This window comes from Heptranchias perlo, chromosome 41 (assembly GCF_035084215.1).
Source record: "Heptranchias perlo isolate sHepPer1 chromosome 41, sHepPer1.hap1, whole genome shotgun sequence".
NCBI classification, from domain to species: domain Eukaryota; kingdom Metazoa; phylum Chordata; class Chondrichthyes; order Hexanchiformes; family Hexanchidae; genus Heptranchias; species Heptranchias perlo.
In genome coordinates, this window is record NC_090365.1 from 8,686,023 (window position 1) to 8,707,914 (window position 21,892).

Here is a 21,892-nt window from a genome sequence, read left to right on the forward strand (position 1 = left end):
AATGTGAGTCAGCGCTTCAGACAGCATCACGAGGGTGAGCTTGTCTGTTTACGTTTTCCCATGTGCAAAGCAACTCTCACCTTCAAGGCCAGTTCCGAGGAGCTCGAATGGTTTGCTCAATATTGCAACTGTGACCTGACTTTGATAGTCAGGGTCCATTTCTGTTTATGGACGTGTCTGGACATCTGGTGCAGGCACCTTCATAAGCCGGGCAGGAAAATAAATTCTTCGTGTTCAGGAAGTGTTGGAGGGATTTGCCGCGGGGGAGATGAGTCCTCGGAAGTTGGCGGCTGAGTGGAATCCCAGATGATCCTTTGCGCTGTCTAATGGCGTCCAAATTTCTGGACCCAATCAATCCCCAGTTTGTCACCAGGAAAGAGAATTTCCAGTTCCTGAAAATCATACTTCGTCCCTTGAATGGCTGCAAAATTTGGGGGGAAATAGAGGGGAGGTTTGTGGTTTTTGTTTTTAAATGGTGGGAGTAAGGTTTTCAGAGCTCTGGCTGTGTTGCCAAGCTTTTTAAACATGCTAGACTACCTGGCACATACCTGCTCTACCGTAAGGCAAAGAATTGGCTGTGGGCTGTATCCTGGGGTTTTGGGGAGGGGGTGGGGGGGTTATTTGAGGATGTTAACTAGCAGCAGGTTAGTAAATGTATGGGCCTGTTCAATGTTCATTTTGTTTGTCCTGCGTTAGGTACGGAGCAATATTTATTGAAGGTACTGTAGTGACGTTTGTCAATCAAGAAGTCAACAGTGTTAAAGCAGATTTTACTGAAAGGAATTGGTACATACTGATTAATGACCGGGGGAGGTTCGGGGGGATGCCTAAAGATGTCTAAATCAAATTCACATCTGTCAATGTGAAGGAGTGCAAGGGTTTTGTGTTCTCACTCAACCCCTGGCTTACAGATGTACGTTCAGAATATGCAGAAACCTCTAAAATCTTGAGCAAAGAGGAGAAAAGCTCTCCAGAGATAGGGTGCAAGAACTTTGAATAACATGAGGGTGGGATGGCAGGCTTGGGACTCGAACCTCCCTCCCCACCCTTCTCTTTCTCCTTCCCCCGCCCCCCCCCCCCCCCCCACCTCAATTTTTGGCTTGTGTATGCCGTGTATTGATCGCCTCCCACTCTTGAGACCAGAACTGGCTATTGAGCAGCCTCCTGGAGATGAGAGCCCCGTTGATCGACTCTGGTCTGTTTGAACGGAGAGCTTGTAACCAGATTGGCTGCACCAGTGATAGCCACGAGAGCAGCGTCGGCTCGACACGTCTAGAACTGAATGTGGTTCCGTACAGGATTGAGTCCGTCACTGTTAACGGGATGAGCCAGGGAGGGTCCCGCTGGAGAGTGGGAGTGAGTTAAGGAGATGCCTCCAATTTGTGGATCTATGCATGAAAGGCATATCCACAGCCTGGTGCTCGCGAGATGCCATTTTGCTATTGGCAATTTGTGGAATGTGGCATTTTTAAAGGGTCATTTAATGGTGACTCTACAATGCTTTTTGTTAATCGAGGAATATGGAGTCCCAGCTCTGGGGACAGTAGTTTGTTTCCCTTTTTAATGCTGTTAAAGTTTTGCTTTGTTTTGGAGCATTCAGAAAAATATTCACTAGTAATTTCTAACGTAGGATCATTATAGACTGAAACGATGTTTCTTAAAACCAAGTGTGATTCAGAACCACCCATCAAATTGTGAAACAATGGTAATCCTAGGCCTGGCGTAATCTGCCCGGCAACACTTGTAGAACTGAGAAAAGCTGGTGCCAGTCCTTCCGATACTTCACTGTGTTTCAGAACAAACACAAGATTGGATCCTACAATTCCAGCAGTCCCATCTATGGGACACCTTCTGTACCTTGTCACATCCCCCCACCCCCTCCGTTTTCACTGGTTATTACGTTTCTTTACCGCTCCCTCTCCCGAAAAAAAAAATACACATCCGCACAATGGGCCATAGTGAGTGAGGAAGGTGAGCAAGCCCGGGCCCCCTGGCACAGATGCCATTGATACAGCTCCTTGGTCAATTGGCCAGGCGGTGAGCTTATGTGGGGTTGGGGGGGTCGCTAATATTGCTCTTTTCTATGCCCCCCATCCTCGCCCCTTGCCGCCCCCCCCCCCCCCCCACCAACTTGGAAGAACCCCGGAATGCAAATGTCATTCAATACTGAGGTTGGAGCTTAGGTCTCCCAGTTGAGAGCCCGTTATCTCCAGTGGGTTCTGGCCCACCCTGTGTAGATGTAGTTGATTCTTGTGATCATTCTGGTTGTTTTGAAATGCAGTCAGTATAGAATCTGACGGGTACTGTTTTTTTGCATTGCTGGAGTTGAAGTATGTACAGGGTTCAAAAATAATTCAGTAGAAGACCCGACTTGTTGACTCCTGGTCTGCCCTCTTGTACACAGGTACTAAGTCATTTACAACGAACAGAACGTGCAGTTCTTTGACTGTATTGATTGGTGAGGCCTCTGGTTAATGTCTCTTGGTTCTCATCTCGTGTCGTCTTGCCCACCCTCCAGTCCTAATGCTGATTTGAGGACCACTTATTTGAAGCCTTGATAATGAACTAATGACCTTGTCCTTCATGATGTGGGAGACAAAGTGCACGTCTGCCTATTGCCTCTTCTAAATGTCGTTCACCGAACACATGGGAGATTGGAAATAATGTGAATGGGCTTTGAGGGGGCAGGGAATTGGGTTCATGTTGCCTTCCTGAGACCACACCAGGGTTCTTGGTGCAGCTTTTCACAAATTTGTTCTACCGCTACCACCAGTTAGACTCCTAGCATTTGCTTTGGGACATGTCCCCAATTTGGTCATGGTTGGAATGGCTCCAATCTTCATTCACACCGCTCACTGCCTGTGGTCCTATGGATCCAATCAGAGTGAGCTGGAGTTTGACAGCGCGGCCAAGATTGTGTTTACTACGTACCAGCTGCTGATTCTTCATTCATCTGGTGAACAATGGGTGATCAAGACTACAAGCAATGGTCAAGTCTGTTAATAGACGTTTTCTGGTGCTGTTCCCATATAACAAACTCTGTACCGGTTGCCATTTCAGCTATTTTTGGGGATGTTGCTCACCTGGGCAGTATCTCCATACCCTCGGCATCTGTTCTCTCCGCCAAGCTCTACTGGGCTGTGTACTCTGGGCTTGGCAGGGCACTGTAGTGAAGATGCACAAGCTCATTTCCTGTAACAACTGCTCCTCCCGATCAAGTGGGAGAAGCAGCTCGATGGAGCCAAACACGGTGGACATCGCTTGATATTTTAATGCAGTTTTGCCTGTCATTGAATGAAATCCCTGTTGAGATTAACCTTGTCTTTGGTGCAGTGTTGTCGATTGTATCATAGCTGCACTGTACTAGTATCGGTTATCCCAGTGCTATATGCCTGGGATTTATGCTCGTTAATTTATAAGCACAGCCGTTATGGATTGACAAGGCTGCGGTGATTTGGACAGAATGTCATCACCAAAACACAGGTAAATGACCCCGAAACCCACTGTAATAAACCAGCGTCCTGCTGATCAGAGTTGGCCTGTATCCATATCTCTATTTATGCCTCATCTTTGTGTTTCTTCCAAGAAAGTTTTGCTTTAAATTTTGAAAATGCTGAAAGTGATTGTGTATCTTGTCATTGACACAAGTGCCGTGATATCTCCCGACTGGAGTAGGACGTGCTGAAATGCAGAGTGTTTAAACCACATTCTGCTTTCGAGGAACTCTGATTATAAGACACTTTAACATGTACTGACTGTTGCCACGTCATGGGTGTTAGCACCAGTGTTGAACAGGGAGCGGCACGTGTTGTATTAACTGTGTGACTGACCCACTGTTCAGATTGGTGTTGTATTCCTTTTCATCTCTTCCCCACCCCACTTTTAAAAAAAAAAAATTGGTACAGGGCAAAGTGCAGCATTTTTACAGTGGGTCATGGTTTGGTAATGGAAACGGCGAAGCAAGCAATTACTTTGCGGTTTTTGTTTGTGGGAGGAAGGGTTGTACAAGGTCTTCAAACCGAATCACTACAAGGCTTACAACCTATCGAACCTTCACTCTGGGCTACCTTCAATAACTGGATCAGTGGGACCTGCTGGTGAGCGATTACAACACTTCCCCCTTGGCAGGTTTTCCCTTCTCTCCCTCTCCCCACAGCCCTTCGGGCGCATTCTGCTCCAGGCAACACATTTGGAATCATGAAAGTGTAATTTTGAACGATGTGGATATGTAAAGTGTTTTCCTCTTTGTTAATTTTTTGAGATTTTTTTTCTTGATGTGCTGACTGCCCTCCCTCTCATTTGTTTACTGTGTATACTCAAGTTTCCTTATTTTTGTGTTTTTATTTTTTCGAATAATGAAAAAGTGGCAATGCTGTGTCCTGATTTGTGTGAGGCTAATGTTTTACTGAATGCAACTTGTTGAGATAGCTTGTAGGGAACAATATCCTGTATTTGTTAGCGCACCTTTTGCTATATTTTGAGAGAAAAGAAATCTGAATATATTTGCCAATAGCACATAGGCCAGAAGAAAAAACACAGAAAAGGTGAACAGCCCGGAATTTCTTCATCAAAACCGAGTGTCATTTTTAATCTTTTTTTTTTCCCCCCCACAAAAAAAATGTTTATGGTTACACAAAAATTGTGACTTTTTTTTCTGTTGGAAAGAGCTGATTCCTGAACATGTTTCTCAGTAATCAGGCAGCTCCTCTTAAATTATGTTTAAAATGTATAAAGAAAAAACCAACAAAAAATGTAAAATTTGTCTGAATGCCATGATTTTTAAATAAAAAAAAGTGAATTTTAGTGAGCCACCCCTCCCCCAAACCCCCCTCCCCCCCCAAATGTTCTGTTTGGTCATGGTGTCTACTTGAGAGTGTAAAGTCGTAGTTCTCGGTGAGTGTAACCACATCTAGCTGGAAGAGGTCAGACTTTTACAAAGAACTAACCGAGGTGGTGTACAAGGCGACTCGTGTGTAGATTGTAAAGTACTTTTTCACTCGGTGCCACCCTTGATATTTGGGCCACACGGTTAGAAAGCTGAATTGTTGACGGAGTTACTGGAGGATATCATTCTTCAGGATGTGGGTGTCTCTGGGAAGGCCGGCATTTATTGCCCATCCCTAGTTGCCCCTCGAGATGGTGGGCTGTCGCCTGGAACCGATTGTTGCCGGTTTGATGCAACTATGTGGCTTGCTAGGCCCCCTTCAGAGGGCAGTGACGAGTCAACCACGGTGGAGTGGGACTGGAGTCACGTTTAGGCCTAGGACGGCAGGTTTCCTTCCCTAAAGGACGTTTGTGAACCAGTTGGGTTTTTTTTAAACGACAATCCGACAGCTTCACGGTCACTTTCACCGATACCAGCTTTTTATTTCTAGATATTTTTAAAATTTAATTCAAATTCTCAAACTGGCCAGGTGGGCATTTGAACTCACGTTCTCTGGATTATTGGTTCAGGCTTCTGAATTGTTAGTCCGGTAGCATAATCACTACACTGCCGTACCCCATACAGACAGATTCACGTACAAACGCGGTATACTCTTTCTGACAATACAGCCCAAGGTCGGTCTCTCTTTACTCATGTCATTCAGTGTCCTAATGGTTTCAGCAGTCTATCCAACAGCACTCCCAAATCCCTCTCCTGCAATTGTGCCTTCTGAAGTACTAGATTCACCTCCCTGCTAGCCAGAGATCTGTCCCTACCAATCAGTTTTTCATTCTGTGGATAAGCCCAGCGACAGGCCTGGATAAAGCGGTTGTCCTGGTTACATTTTGCTTACTTTGGCCTCGTGGACATTGGGGGAAAAAGGGAGAGCCGAAATGCTTGTGTCCAGGATTCGTTGCTAAAAGATAAAAACATAAAGTGTTGAAATCTGCTCAGTGCAGCCCTGACAAGGGGCTGAAGTCACTGGTGGGAGTAGTTTTATAGGCCCCCTAACAGTAGTTATACTGTTGGACAGAGTATTAATCAGGAAATAAGTGGAGCTTGTAATAAAGGTAATGCAGTAATCGTGGGGACTTTAATCTTCTGATAGACTGGGCAAATCAAATTGGCAAAAGTAGTCTGGAGGACGAGTTCATGGAATGCATTCAAGGCAGTTTCCTAGAACAGTGTCGTGGAACCAACCAGGGAACAGGTTATTTTGGATCTTGTCTTGTGTAATGAGACAGAGTTAATTAGTAATCTCATAGTAAGGGATCTTCTGGGGAAGAGTGATCATAATATGATAGAATTTCACACTGAGTTTGAGAGTGACATATTTAAGTCTGAAACTAGAGTCTTAAACTTAAAGCCAATTACATTGGCATGAGAGGGGCGTGTTGGCTAAGGTAGATTGGGAAATTAGATTACAAGATATGACGGTAGATAAGCAATGGCAAACATTTAAAGAAATATTTCATAATTCTCAACGAATATACACTCCATTGAGGAATCAAAACTCTGTGGGAAAAGTGACCCACCAGTGGCTAACTAAAGAAGTTAAGGATGGTATTAAATTAAAAGAGGCTTAAGTTGCCAAGAAGAGTAGTAAGCCTGAGGATTGGGAGAATTTTAGAAACCAGCAAAGAATGACCAAAAAATTGATAGAGGGAGAAAATGGAAGAGAGTAGCAAAAGTAAACATGGGTCCCTTAGTGGCTGAGATAGGAAAAATTATAATGGGAAATAAGGAAATGGCAGAGACGTTACAAAATATTTGTTTATCTGTCTTCACTGTAGAAGACACAAAAAACATAGCAGAAATAATGAGGAACTAAGGGTCTAATGAGAGTGAGGAACATAAAGTAATTAATATTAGTAAAGAAAAAATACTGGAGAAATTAATGGGACTAAAAGCCAATAAATCCCCTGGACCTGATGGCCTACATCCTAGGGTTCTAAAAGAGGTGGATGCATAGATAGTGGATGCATTGGTTGTGATCTTCCAAAATTCCCTGGATTCTTGAACGTAGCTTGGAAGGTAGCAAATGTAACACCGTTATTCAAGAAAGGAGGGAGAAAGAAAACAGGGAACTACAGGCCAGTTAGCCTGACATTAGCAGTCGGGAAAATGCTGGAACCTGTTATTAAGGACGTGGTAACGGGCGCTTAGAAAATCTTATGATTCGGCAGTCAACATGGTTTTATGAAAGGGAAAAGGAAACCTTCTGAAGGGTAATTATGGATGGGCAATAAATGCTGGCCCTGCTAGCGATGCCCACATCTCATGACTGAATAGAAAAAATGTTTCACATCTATAGTGTTTTGAGGATGTAACTAGCTGGGTAGATAAAGGGGAATCAGTGGATGTAGTATATTTGGATTTTCAAAAGGCATTTGATAAGATGCCACATAAAAGTATGTTACACAAGATGAGGGCTCATGGGATTGGGGGTAATATATTAGCACGGATAGAGGATTGGTTAACGGACAGAAAGCAGAGTCGGAATAAATGGGTCATTTTCAGATTGGCAGGCTGTAACTAGTGGGGTGCTGCAAGGACCAGTGCTTGGGCCTCAGCTATTTACAATCTATATTAATGACTTAGATGAAGAGACTGAGTGTAATGTATCCAAGTTTGCTGACGTTACAAAGCTAGGTGGGAAAGTAAGACACAAAGAGGCTGCAAAGGGAGATATAAAGTTAAGTGAGTGGGCAAGAAGGTGGCAGATGGAGTATAATGTGGGGCAGTGTGAGGTTATTCACTTAGGTAGGAAAAACAGAATATTTTTTAAATGGTGAGAAACTATTAAATATTGGTGTTCGGAGAGATTTGGGTGTCCTTGTACACGAAACACAGAAAGTTAACATGCAGATACAGCAGGCAAATCGGAAGGGAAATGGTATGTTGGCCTTTATTGCAAGGAGGTTGGAGTAAGAGAGTAAGGAAGCCTTGCTGCAATTATACAGTTGTAAACAATTTTACAACACCAAGTTATAGTCCAGCAATTTTATTTTAAATTCACAAGCTTTCGGAGATTTTCTCCTTCCTCAGGCAAATGTTTCAAGATCTCCTTGAAGCCTACGCATTTATACATATTGAACAATAAAACATGGTGTTTACAGACTGCCCCTGCAACTGCCCGTTGCCAAGGCAATCACCGTGTTCAGACAGAGAGGTGTTACCTGCAGAACCTCCGAATACACATTCAACAAAAAAACAAACAGGGAAAAAAAAACAGAGAAAAAAAAACACAGAGAGAGGCAGAAACATCCGGAAGGCAGAGAGAGCCAGCAAATGACCCATTATATTAAAAACAGATAACATTTGTTCGCTGGTGGGGTAACGTGTAGCGTGACATGAACCCAAGATCCCGGTTGAGGCCGTCCTCATGGGTGCGGAACTTGGCTATCAATTTCTGCTCGACAATTTTGCGTTGTCGTGTGTCTCGAAGGCCGCCTTGGAGTACGCTTACCCGAAGGTCGGTGGATGAATGTCCATGACTGCTGAAGTGTTCCCCGACTGGGAGGGAACCCTCCTGTTTGGCGATTGTTGCGCGGTGTCCGTTCATCCGTTGTCGCAGCGTCTGCATGGTCTCGCCAATGTACCATGCTCTGGGGCATCCTTTCCTGCAACGTATGAGGTAGACAACGTTGGCTGAGTCACAGGAGTATGAACCATGCACCTGGTGGGTGGTGTCATCTCGTGTGATGGTGGTATCTGTGTCGATGATCTGGCATGTCTTGCAGAGGTTACCGTGGCAGGGTTGTGTGGCGTCGTGGACGCTGTTCTCTTGAAAGCTAGGTAGTTTGCTGCGAACGATGGTCTGTTTGAGGTTGGGTGGCTGTTTAAAGGCGAGTAGTGGAGGTGTGGGGATGGCCATAGCGAGGTGTTTGTCCTCATTGATGACATGTTGAAGGCTGCGGAGAACATGGCGTAGTTTCTCCGCTCCGGGGAAGTACTGGACGACAAAGGGTACTCTGTTGGTTGCGTCCCGTGTTAGTCTCCTGAGGAGGTCTATGCGATTTTTTGCTGTGGCCCGTCGGAACTGTCGATCGATGAGTCGAGCGTCATATCCCGTTCTTACTAGGGCGTCTTTCAGCGTCTGTAGGTGTCCATCGCGTTCCTCCTCGTCTGAGCAGACCCTGTGTATTCGCAGGGCCTGTCCATAGGGGATGGCCTCTTTGACGTGGTTAGGGTGGAAGCTGGAAAAGTGGAGCATCGTGAGGTTGTCCGTGGGCTTGCGGTAGAGTGAGGTGCTGAGGTGCCCGTCTTTGATGGAGATTCGTGTGTCCAAGAAAGAAACTGATTCTGAGGAGTAGTCCATGGTGAGCTTGATGGTGGGATGGAACTTGTTGATGTTATCGTGTAGTCTCTTTAGTGATTCCTCACCGTGGGTCCATAGAAAGAAAATGTCGTCGATGTATCTGGTGTATAGTGTTGGTTGGAGGTCTTGTGCAGTGAAGAAGTCCTGCTCGAACTTGTGCATGAAAATGTTGGCGTATTGGGGTGCGAATTTGGTCCCCATGGCTGTTCCGTGTGTTTGGGTAAAGAACTGGTTATCGAAGGTGAAGACATTGTGATCCAGGATGAAGCGGATGAGTTGTAGGATGGCTTCCGGAGATTGGCTGTTGTTGGTGTTGAGTATTGATGCTGTCGCAGCGATGCCGTCATCGTGGGGGATACTGGTGTATAGTGCCGAGACGTCCATCGTGGTGAGAAGTGTTCCTGGTTCAACTGGTCCGTGGGTACTGAGTTTTTGTAGGAAGTCTGTAGTGTCACGACAGAAGCTGGGGGTTCCCTGTACGATGGGTTTCAGGATGCCCTCGATGTATCCAGAGAGGTTCTCACACAGGGTTCCGTTGCCTGATACGATGGGACGTCCGGAAGGACCATCGTTCGCAGCAAACTACCTAGCTTTCAAGAGAACAGCGTCCACGACGCCACACAACCCTGCCACGGTAACCTCTGCAAGACATGCCAGATCATCGACACAGATACCACCATCACACGAGATGACACCACCCACCAGGTGCATGGTTCATACTCCTGTGACTCAGCCAACGTTGTCTACCTCATACGTTGCAGGAAAGGATGCCCCAGAGCATGGTACATTGGCGAGACCATGCAGACGCTGCGACAACGGATGAACGGACACCGCGCAACAATCGCCAAACAGGAGGGTTCCCTCCCAGTCGGGGAACACTTCAGCAGTCATGGACATTCATCCACCGACCTTCGGGTAAGCGTACTCCAAGGCGGCCTTCGAGACACACGACAACGCAAAATTGTCGAGCAGAAATTGATAGCCAAGTTCCGCACCCATGAGGACGGCCTCAACCGGGATCTTGGGTTCATGTCACGCTACACGTTACCCCACCAGCGAACAAATGTTATCTGTTTTTAATATAATGGGTCATTTGCTGGCTCTCTCTGCCTTCCGGATGTTTCTGCCTCTCTCTGTGTTTTTTTTTCTCTGTTTTTTTTTCCCTGTTTGTTTTTTTGTTGAATGTGTATTCGGAGGTTCTGCAGGTAACACCTCTCTGTCTGAACACGGTGATTGCCTTGGCAACGGGCAGTTGCAGGGGCAGTCTGTAAACACCATGTTTTATTGTTCAATATGTATAAATGCGTAGGCTTCAAGGAGATCTTGAAACATTTGCCTGAGGAAGGAGAAAATCTCCGAAAGCTTGTGAATTTAAAATAAAATTGCTGGACTATAACTTGGTGTTGTAAAATTGTTTACAATTGTCAACCCCAGTCCATCACCGGCATCTCCACATCGCAATTATACAGGGCTTTCGTGAGACCACACCTGGAGTACTGTGTACAGTTTCAGTCTCCTTACCTAAGGAAGGATATACTTGCTTTAGAGGTGATGCAGCGAAGGTTCACTAGATTGATTCCTGGGATAAGAGGGTTGTCCTATGAGGAGAGGTTAAGTAGAATGGGCCTATACTTTAGAAGAATGAGAGGCGATATCATTGAAACATAAGATTCCGAGAGGAATTGACAAGGCAGAGGCTGAGAGGTTGTTGCCCCTGGCTGGAGAGTCTAGAACTAGGGGGCATAGTTGCAGGATAAGGACTGAGATGAGGAAAAATTTCTTCACTCAGAGGGTTGTGAATCTTTGGAATTCTCTACCCCAGAGGGGAGTGGATGCTGAGTTGTTGAATATATTTATTGGACTGTAAGGGTATCAAGGGATTATGGGATCGGGTGGGAAAGGGGAGTTGAGGTCGAAGATCAGCCATGACCTTAATGAATGGCAGAGCAGGCTCGAGGGGCCGTTTGCCCTACTCCTGCTCCTAATTCTTATGCTCTTGTGTTCTAACCCGAAATCAGGTACCAGACGACCACTAGATGGCCCCAAAGCCTACAATTTCACAGAGGAAAAACCGAACATCAGAGAGCAGTGTGGACACATTATTACAGGCTGCTTCTACTAACTGCTCGATAAATTCTGTTGCCCACAACCCATAATGGGCCGGGTCTTGTTGTAAAAATAATGGTGTGTTAATGACGCACGTTGTTATTAATGCACAAATCAGCCCGCAAGTTCGGAGGATTAAAAGACACTGAGTTGCTTCACACAAACGGCATCTCTCCCTCAGCATCCCCGTTATTTTTAAGAACTTGTTGGATTAATCGCCCATTCAACTCATCGCAGAAAGTTAGGGCTCATTAATACGGTAAGTACCTTTTTAACAATGTGATAATTGTTAATGCATTGCCAATCAACCTCTGGCCCAGAAAGTGAACAATTTTAAAGTGTGGAGTCTCATTCCTTCAAGTGGTAAATTTTTATTGGTGATTTTAAAAGGTCAATTTTTTAAAAAAAATCTTTTCCTTTCTGTCTTTTCTCTCAATCCAATATTTCTTCTCTTTATTTCTCTTTCTGTATCTGATTTGACTAATTTGCTCCATTTCCTCTCTGTTTCTTTCTCAATCCTTAAATCTCCTTGGTTAAGGAGATAGACTGTTGGTCCCATTGTTCACCAAGGTCCCAGATGTCCCGTTGCCCCCACCGCCCCGTTATCAGCTCGCACTTTTGGAAGTTACGGCACAAAAAGATTTTGAGCTGAAGGGCGCAGGAAAAGAAGTCTTAACAGGGCACGCTGTGAGGTGCCTGACTCCAGCAAGATCCACCCTAATAAAGAAACCAAGAGAACGAGTTTGGGAGAAGGCAGAGAGGTGGAGTAGGTGAGCAACTATGTACAGGGTACATTGTTCATGTGGGACAGGAACACCTGCGCTGCTCCGTCTTTACAACTGATGCTCGGAGATGGTTCAATGTCCTGTATTGTAAACTCAACTCCACAGAAAGAACAGTCCCTGACTGTGTGTCCTCCTTCTGCCGACTATTTCCTTCTCCCTTTCATGCACGCAACTTCTCGCTGTCCTGACCTGGGACCTCCTGACCCTCTCTCGCACTCCCTCACTCCCTGACCCAGAGCTGAAGTTTACAGAGCGGGCGATGGAAGTAGGCGGTCTTTGTGATAGAGAGTCTATGGGCTCGGCAACCCAGCTCGGTCGAATTGGACACTGAGCCTGTGAACAGCCTGGTTCAACCGGAGACAGTGGCTTGGAAAAAGCATGAAGTTTGTGGCAAGGGTACGGAATTTGTGGCGGGGACCGAAGACAATGGCTTTGGTCTTCCTACTGTTTAAATGGAGGTAATTGCACCTCATCCAGAAGTGGATGTTGGAAAGAGGCAGTGGAGGGGTCAGGAATGTGGTGGAGAGGTAGAACTGGGCGTAGTAACCGTACCTGTGGAACCTGAGGTCATGTCTTTGGATGATGTCGCCAAGTGGAGGAGGCCAAGGATAAATCCTTGAGGGACTCCCAGAGATAAGGAGTGTAGGGGCAGGAAGAGAAGTCATTGCTGAAGATGCTCTGACTGCGATTAGATAGGTAAGAGTGGAACCAGGCGAGGGCAGTCCCACTGAGCTGGAGAAGGGAGGCGAGGCGTTGGAGGTGGACGGTGTGGCCAACCATGTCAAAGGCTGTAGAGCGATTGGGAGGGATGAAGAGGGGAAATCCACCACAGTCACAGTCGCAGATCATGTAATTTAGGGCCATTTCAGTGCTGTGGCAGGGGAGGAAGCCTGATTGGAGAGATTCAAACAGGGAGTTGCGGGAAAGATGGGCACGAATTTGGGAGGCGACAACACCAGAAATATTGGAAAACCTGGGTTTCAGTGGGGCTGGCAGAAGAAGGATGGACACCTGGGTGGGACACTGCATGCACCCATTGAACTGTCCCTCGGCAAGAGCCAGCGTCTTCAGCAGAGGAGGCAAGAAAGGAATTCTACAAAGTGCCTATCAACAGGGCAATGTGAGAAGATACAACTTCTGAACGTTTTTTGTGTTATTCAGGGGGTGTTCTCAGCAATGACACGCACTGTGCTCTTGCTTACTGCTTCCTTCCCACCAGGGGCGCTGATCACATGGAGCGGAAAAATCAGATTATTTTTGCAGATAAGTCCCAGGCACGACTCGACAACACGTCCTGTCCTTGATAGACATCAAAACAAATGGAAATCCAGCGAGAAGGAACTTCGCATCTCCTCTCTGTTGCCCTATTGTGGCTGTTATAATTAAAACGCTTTGCCAACCAATGAGGGTAAAGAGGTGGGGTGTAGGTCAGCTGTTAAGCATCCCTGACGCCCAGTGGGAGGAGGTTCCAGGTCTCAGCCGGGATATCGGCAGAGATGCCTCTTCACACGAAAGGAGAGAGAGAGAGAGAGTGTTGGAGAGTGAGAAGGCAGGGCCCACGTGTGTAGCTCGACGGCACAGAACTCCCGAGATCGGGACTCCCCACCTTCGCCCACCCCCCCGTGACATGGGTGCGCAAATAAGTGGCGGGAACTCAAGGAAACGCTGTTGTTTTCCAATGGGAAGTATTCTGGAATTACTGCAGGAGACCAGTGGAACCTCCAAGGAATTTCACCCCCCCCCCCTCCACCATGTAGTAAATTAAACAATCCAATTGGCTTGCGAGCAAGTAAATTAGTGAATGCCTCTCTCAATTCCCCCCTCTCCCCTGTTTCCTCACTCCCTCCCTGGTGGTGCTGACTTTTGCTGGGGTACAATTCCACAGGCCTAGGCCACTCAAGTAACCATTCTTCATGTATGATGCTAGCCATGCTATTTTACCATACAAGCTGAGCATTGATCTTATCCTCAGGTGATACCCACACACATATTTTCCACCTGGTGTTCAGGTGTGTGTGAAAAGATACCACAATACTATTTGAAGACGAGCAGGGGAGTTCTCTGTGTCCTGGTCAGCATTTACCTCTCAATCAACCCCCTCCAAAAACAGCTTAGTTGATCATTTATCACATTGCTGTTTGTGGGAGCTTGCTGTGTGCAAATTGGCTGCCACTTTTCCCTACAAAACAACAGTGACTACACTTCAAAAGTGCTTAAATAAAAACAGAAGATGCTGGAGAAGCTCAGCAAGTGAGGCAGCACCTGTGGAGAAAGAAACAGAGTTAACGTTTCAGGTCAACGAAAGGCCTTTGACCTGAAACGTTAACTCTTGTTTCTTTCTCCACCGATGCTGCCTCACTTGCTGAGCTTCTCCAGCATCTTCTGTTTTCATTTCAGATTTTCAGCATCCGCAGTATTTTGCTTTTGCTTCAAAAGTACTTCACTGGCTGTAAAGCACTTTGGGGTGTGCCGAGGTTGGAAAGGTGCTATATAAATAAAAGTCCTTTTTCTGTGACCAACAGTAACTCGAAGAGGATACCAGGGAAAATAAACTTTAGCAGAAAGCTACTTTTTTTTAGTAACTATTTTTTTCCACAGATCACTTGATAGTGACACTCTCTCTTTGATATACATGAGGTGACTCATTAGGAGCTTAAAAGAAACATCTTGGGCTGGGCATCAAAGCTCTAATAAGTTATGGTTGCATAATTATGATGCATTTAAATAACCTGTTCAGACCGCTTAACGTATCATTAAAAGAGAAAAATTACACTCCAGTTTCGTAAATTACGGAATGTTCTCTTGCCTTAATCTCCTCGCTCAATTGAAGCCAACCCAATGGGTGAGACACCAGGGCGCTTTTGAATGGGTTGTTTTGGTGAGCTTTGGAATGTGCCACCTGGCCCGTGGCAGGGACTGCCAAAAGCTTACCCGTGGGTGGTGAAGTACCTCACAGATTGGCATACCGCGCCCTGCTCCGTTGGAGTGTGTGTGGGTGGCCCACACGGTGATGGCAGAACATACCCGGCAGGAAGAGGCTGAATGAGCCCAGTTTTTTTTTTTAACCGCTCCTCAATAATTGCTTGGGGCCCTTTTATGTCTCCGCAACACTTGAATAAATGGCGCAGTTAGCACCAAAATTGCCACTCTCAGCCTGCTGGCCCTTTGATATGTGGCAGGGTCGGAACTCAGGTTGGCACTTGGGAGTTTGGAGAGTATTGCTGCTTTTCTCAGTGGCTGTACGTAGGAACAGGAGAGGAGGCCATTCAACCCCTCGAGCCTTTTCCACCATTCAGTCAGATCATGGCAGATCTGTACCTCAACCGCATTCACCCATCTTTGCTCCGTATCCCATGATACCCTTACCTAACTAAAATCTATCAGTCTCAGCCTTGGAAAGTTTCATTTGATCCCCCAGCATCCACAACTTTTTTTGGGAGAGAGAGTTCCACATTTCCACTACCCCTTGTCTGAGAAAATTCTTCCTGATTTCACTCCTGAACGGCCTAACTCTAATTTTAAGATTGTGTCCCTTGTTGTAGATTCCCCCACCAGAGGAAATTGTTTCTCCGTATCTACCCAATCGAATCCCTTTTAATATTTTAAACTCTTCGATCAGATCACCCCTCAATCCCCTAAACCCGAGGGAATACAAGCCAAGTTTATGCAACCTGTCCTCATAATTTAAGCCTTTTGGGGGACAGAGTTCCAGATTTCCACTACCCTCTGTGTGAAGAATTATTTGATGTTGGTTCCTGCACTTCAAATGGGACAGTGAGGAGGTGCGGCATCACAATATATTAATACATCATTCGCATAAAGGAGGTCATTTTGACTTTGTGCGATTAGTGTAAAGCGGGTGATAGCGAGTCGGCAGCTCATTGTACATTTCTCCCCATTTTTATTTCCATTGCCTTCAATGCCGTCAGTTACACAGAGTCCAGGAATCAGCCACTGCACTAGCCGCAACTGAAAAAGTCACTTTAGCCCTCAACTTATAAGGTTGCTCCTTCAACACTCCAGCTAGCTTTACATTACATAGAATTTACAGCACAGCAATAGGCCATTGGGCCGAACTGGTCCATGCCGGTGTTTATGCTCCACACGAGCCTCCTCCCCTTCCTCTTCATCTCACCCTGTCACCATATCCTTCTATTCCTTTCTCCCTCGTGTTTATCTAGCTTCCACTTAAATGCATCTATGCTATTCACCTCAACTACTCCTTGTGATAGCGAGTCCCACATTCTCACCACTCTGGGTAAAGAAGTTTCTCCTGAATTCCCTATTGATTTAATTCCCTTTGTAAGCTCAGTAAGCCCCACTCTGCAATGAACTGCATAGGAACAGGAGTAGGCCATTCAGCCCCTCGTGCCTGTTCCGCCATTTGATAAGATCATGGCTGATCTGTGATCTAACTCCATATACCTGCCTTTGGCCCATATCCCTTAATACCTTTGGTTGCCAAAAAGCTATCTATCTCAGATTTAAATTTAGCAATTGAGCTAGTATCAATTGCCGTTTGCAGAAGAGAGTTCCAAACTTCTACCACCCTTTGTGTGTAGAAATTATTTCTAATCTCACTCCTGAAAGGTCTGGCTCTAATTTTTAGACTGTGCCCCCTACTCCTAGAATCCCCAACCAGCGGAAATAGTCTCTCTATCCACCCTATCTGTTCCCCTTAATTTCTTATAAACTTCGATCAGATCACCCCTTAACCTTCTAAACTCTAGAGAATACAACCCCAATTTGTGTAATCTCTCCTCGTAACTTAACCCTTGAAGTCTGGGTATCATTCTAGTAAACCTACGCTGCACTCCCTCCAAGGCCATTATGTCCTTCCGAAGGTGCGGTGCCCAGAACTGCTCACATTACTCCAGGTGCGGTCTAACCAGGGTTTTGTATAGCTGCAGCATAACTTCTGTACTCTAGTCCTCTAGATATAAAGGCCAGCATTCCATTAGCCTTATTGATTATTTTCTGCACCTGTTCATGACACTTCAATGATCTATGTACCTGTACCCCTAAGTCCCTTTGGACATCCACTGTTTTTAACTTTTTACCATTTAGAAAGTACCCTGTTATATCCTTTTTTGATCCAAAGTGGATGACCTCACATTTGTCTACATTGAATTCCATTTGCCACAGTTTTGCCCATTCACCTAATCTATCAATACCGCTTTGTAATTTTATGTTTTCATCTACACTGCTTACAATGCCACCAATCTTTGTGTCATCGGCAAACTTAGATATGAGACTTTCTATGCCTTCATCTAAGTCGTTAATAAATATTGTGAATAATTGAGGCCCCTGCGGGACTCCACTAGTCACATCCTGCCAACGTAAGTACCTACCCATTATCCCTACTCTCTGTCACCTTTCGCTCAGCTAACTTCCTAACCAAGTCCATACTTTTCCCTCGATTCCATGGGCTTCTATCTTAGCTAACATTCTCTTATGTGGGAAATCAAATGCCTTCTGGAAGTTCATATAAATAACATCCATTGACATTCCCCTGTCCGCTACTTTAGTCACCTCTTCAAAAAATCAATCAGGTTTGTCAGGCACGACCTACCTTTCACAAATCCATGCTGGCTCTCTCTGATTAACTGAAAATTCGAGGTGTTCAGCCACCCTATCCATAATTATAGACTCCAGCATTTTCCCCACAACAGATGTTAGGCTAACTGGTCTATAATTCCCTGGTTTCCCTCTCCTTTCTTAAAAAGCGGAGTGACATGTGCAATTTTCCAATCTAGAGGGACAGTTCCTGAATCTAGACAACTTTGAAAGATTATGGTTAGGGCATCTGCAATGTGCTCACCTACTTCCTTTAAAACCCTGGGATGGAAACCATCTGGTCCTGGGGATTTGCCACTCTTTAGTGCTATTATTTTCTTCATTACTGTTGCTTTACTTATGTTAATTTTATTGAGTCCCTGTCCCCGATTCAATATTAGTTTTCTGCACCCAGAAGGTCAAACATAGAATGCTAAGGTGAGAAGCAGCAGATTGGCAGAGCTGGGTTTGCAAAGTGTTCTCTACTTAACTGTACATATCTCCCTGGAAGGCACTGGTCTACACAAATCAACCTTTGTTCGCTCCACGTATGTACAGGCTGTTGGTAGAGTACAAAATGCAATCATTCCATGAGTGTGCTAACTAACCAAGGTCATCAAGTGACTTGTTCATCCTGTCGGAACCAGCTTTGCTCAGAACATTGACAGACACCAGGCCACATGGATAGTTCCTGAGCGATCGTGGTTGAGGCATCATTCATGGATCACGTTGCATAATCCAGGAATTTCTGCAGGGACATATAGGAGGAGGCCAAGATAACCACAAAGTCCATGATTGCAGTAAAGCTTAAATTGCTGACTGTATGCTTCAATTAGCTGGATTGCAAGAGGAGGCATTGGCACAGAGCCCCACAAGAGGTGACTAAACTTGTGAAAATCTCGTACATAAAATGGGTAAGAGATCGGATCGATCTGGGGAAAGGACCCCAGATCTTCTGCTTTGTTGGGTTTGGTGCAACAGCTTCAGTCTGGTGGGACTTCCGCCTGTCACACATACTCTGGACAACCTTCTGGTGGAGCTTCCCCGACCTCTGCCAAGGTGCCGCCAACTACCTAGCATTGAGGTTGTGATTCTGTTTATTTAACGCCAGAAACAGAAGTGGTTTCAGCAGCAACCAGGCGACTCCATACCTCACACTCCCCTGGCTTAGTAATATAGACTGGTGGCAGTAAATCAAGAATAAATCTGTCCAAGGATAAATAGACGTCCTTCAAATATATTGCACAGTACACACAGGGCAGATACACACCGAGTGCAGCAAAGATTATACCATTGCTCTCCTGGCCGGCCTCCCATCTTACACCTTCCATAAACGGGCTCATCTAAAACTCTGCTGTCTGTATCCTAACTGGCACCAAGTCCCCTTCACCCATCACCCCCTGTGCTCGCTGACCTACGTCGGCTCCCGTTCCATCAGTGCCTCAATTTTAAAATTCTCATCCTCATGTTCAGATCCCCCCATGGTCTCGCCCCTCCCCATCTCTGTATCCTCCTCCAGCCCTACAACCCTCTGAGATGTCTGCATTCCTCCAACTCTGGCCTCTTGTGCATCCCCCACTTCCATCACCTCACCATTGGCGGCCGTGCCTTCAGCTGCCTAGGGCCTAAGCTCTGGTATTCCCTCCCTAAACCTCTCCATCTCTCTACCTCTCTCTTCCTTTAAGACACTCCTTAAAACCTACCTCTTTGACCAAGCTTTTGGTCACCTGTCCTAATATCTCCTTATGTGGCTCAGTGTCAGTTTTTGTTTGATAATCACTCCTGGGAAGAGCCTTGGGACGTTTTGCTACATTAAAGGCACTATATAAATGCAAGTTGTTGTTGTTAGAGATAGTGATGGAATTGAGAGATGAGCTTCAATGGGTCAATTGGCCTATTCTCATCCCTAATTTTTCTCAGGTTCTTTTGTATAAAGTCTTGTAAAAGATAATAGAGTTTAATCTTAATAACTATCAATGTCAAACATCCTCTGGAACCTATCAAACAGCAGGAAGTGATTGAGCGTGGAGCTTGGTGCCAATGTAAAACATGCTTCTGATATCCCAGTTTAATTTCCTGCCTCAGTTTCCTGTCGTTTATTTTGATGAGTCACATCTGCTGTTCAATTCCAGGACTCAGAATAATCCCTGAATACCGAGCACAGCTGGTAACGTCATCTTAAAGGTGGTGAAGTTGTGTTAAGAATGTTGACTTCCAGTTAAAAGTGATTCAAGGCACTGATCTATCTTGTGTTTATTCCACTGAGCAAATGAACAACCATGTCAGGGCCCAGAGTCACACAACCAGGGCCCAGAGTCACACAACCAGGGCCCGGAGTCACACAACCAGGGCCCAGAGTCACAAAACCAGGGCCCGGAGTCAAAAAACCAGGGCCCAGAGTCACACAACCAGGGCCCGGAGTCACACAACCAGGGCCCGGAGTCACACAACCAGGGCCCAGAGTCACACAACCAGGGCCCGGAGTCACAAAACCAGGGCCCGGAGTCACACAACCAGGGCCCGGAGTCACACAACCAGGGCCCGGAGTCACAAAACCAGGGCCCGGAGTCACAAAACCAGGGCCCGGAGTCACACAACCAGGGCCCGGAGTCACACAACCAGGGCCCGGAGTCACAAAACCAGGGCCCGGAGTCACAAAACCAGGGCCCAGAGTCACACAACCAGGGCCCAGAGTCACAAAACCAGGGCCCGGAGTCACAAAACCAGGGCCCGGAGTCACAAAACCAGGGCCCGGAGTCACAAAACCAGGGCCCGGAGTCACAAAACCAGGGCCCAGAGTCACAAAACCAGGGCCCGGAGTCACAAAACCAGGGCCCGGAGTCACAAAACCAGGGCCCGGAGTCACAAAACCAGGGCCCAGAGTCACAAAACCAGGGCCCGGAGGGGATTTTCAGTCTCACTTTATAACAGTGTTCTGTGGGGCAGAGGCAGGATCGGGGAGTTTCTCCACCTGGAGTCCCTGCTTCCCCGGCTTGGCCAGGGCTCGGTGTAGTACTGGGGACCAGTATGCAGAGCGAGATGAGGTGTACTGGCTGCACGTGGGCCTCACTGTGTGTGGGGACGGGGGCGGGAAAGAAGGATTCCAAGCAAGGGTTGAATCCCAAGACTGGTAAGATTTCTTGAGCGGCCGTCTGTGTGATGGGGACGTGAGTAGGGCCTAGGGAGCTGGTTGTGTGAAGGTGACGTGAGTGGGCCCTGGGAAGCGGGTTGGCTGCTCCCCAGTGCCGATGCACCAGATTCCCTGTTGCATGCAGTGGGCAAGGGTTGAAGATGTGTCACTGTGGTGCTTGACCCCGGCGACCCCATTCAAATTAGGCACCGTCCCACTGGTCCTGTGAACTCCAGTGGGCATGGAGACATTACACCACCTGGTTTTCAGGGTTTATGTGTTTAATCAGACTTACCTGATTCCCATGGTTAATTGAGGGAGGGTGTTAGGAGGAGAGAGAGATAGACAGAGAGAAACTGAGAGATAGACAGACAGACAGAAAGGGGGGAACAGAGAGAGAAAGACAGAAAGACAGAGAGAGACAGAGACGGAGAGAGGGGGACAGAGAGAGAGACAGACAGAGAGAAAGACAGAGAGAGACAGAGGGAGAGGGACAGACAGAGAGAGACAGAGAGGGGGGAAAAGAGAGAATACAGAGAGAAAGACAGAGAGGCAGAGACAGAGAGAGAGACAGAGGGAGAGAGACAGAGAGAGAAAGAGACAGACAGAGAGAGACAGACAAAGAGAGAGACAGAGACAGACAGAGAGAGAGAGACAGACAGAGAGAGAGAGACAGACAGACAGAAAGAGGAAAGAAAGGAAATGAATGCAGGATCTCAAACTTCCTTCATGGCTACCTGGAGCCATTTAAAACAATTCAGTCTCGGGATGTGGGCGTCGCTGGCAGGGCCGGCATTTATTGCCCATCCCGAGTTGCCCCGAGAAGGTGGTGATGGGCCTTCCTCTTGAACCGCTGCAGTCCGTATGGTGAAGGTGCTTCTGAGGCATTGCTCAGTTATTTATGACACAGAGTGATCTGCCAAGGGAGTTCAGACTGATCATAATAAGACCATAAGAGATAGGAGCAGGAGTAGGCCATTCGGCCCCTCGAGCCTGCTCCGCCATTTAATGAGATCATGGCTGATCTGATTTTTACCTCAACTCCACTTTCCCGCTCTTTCCCCATATCC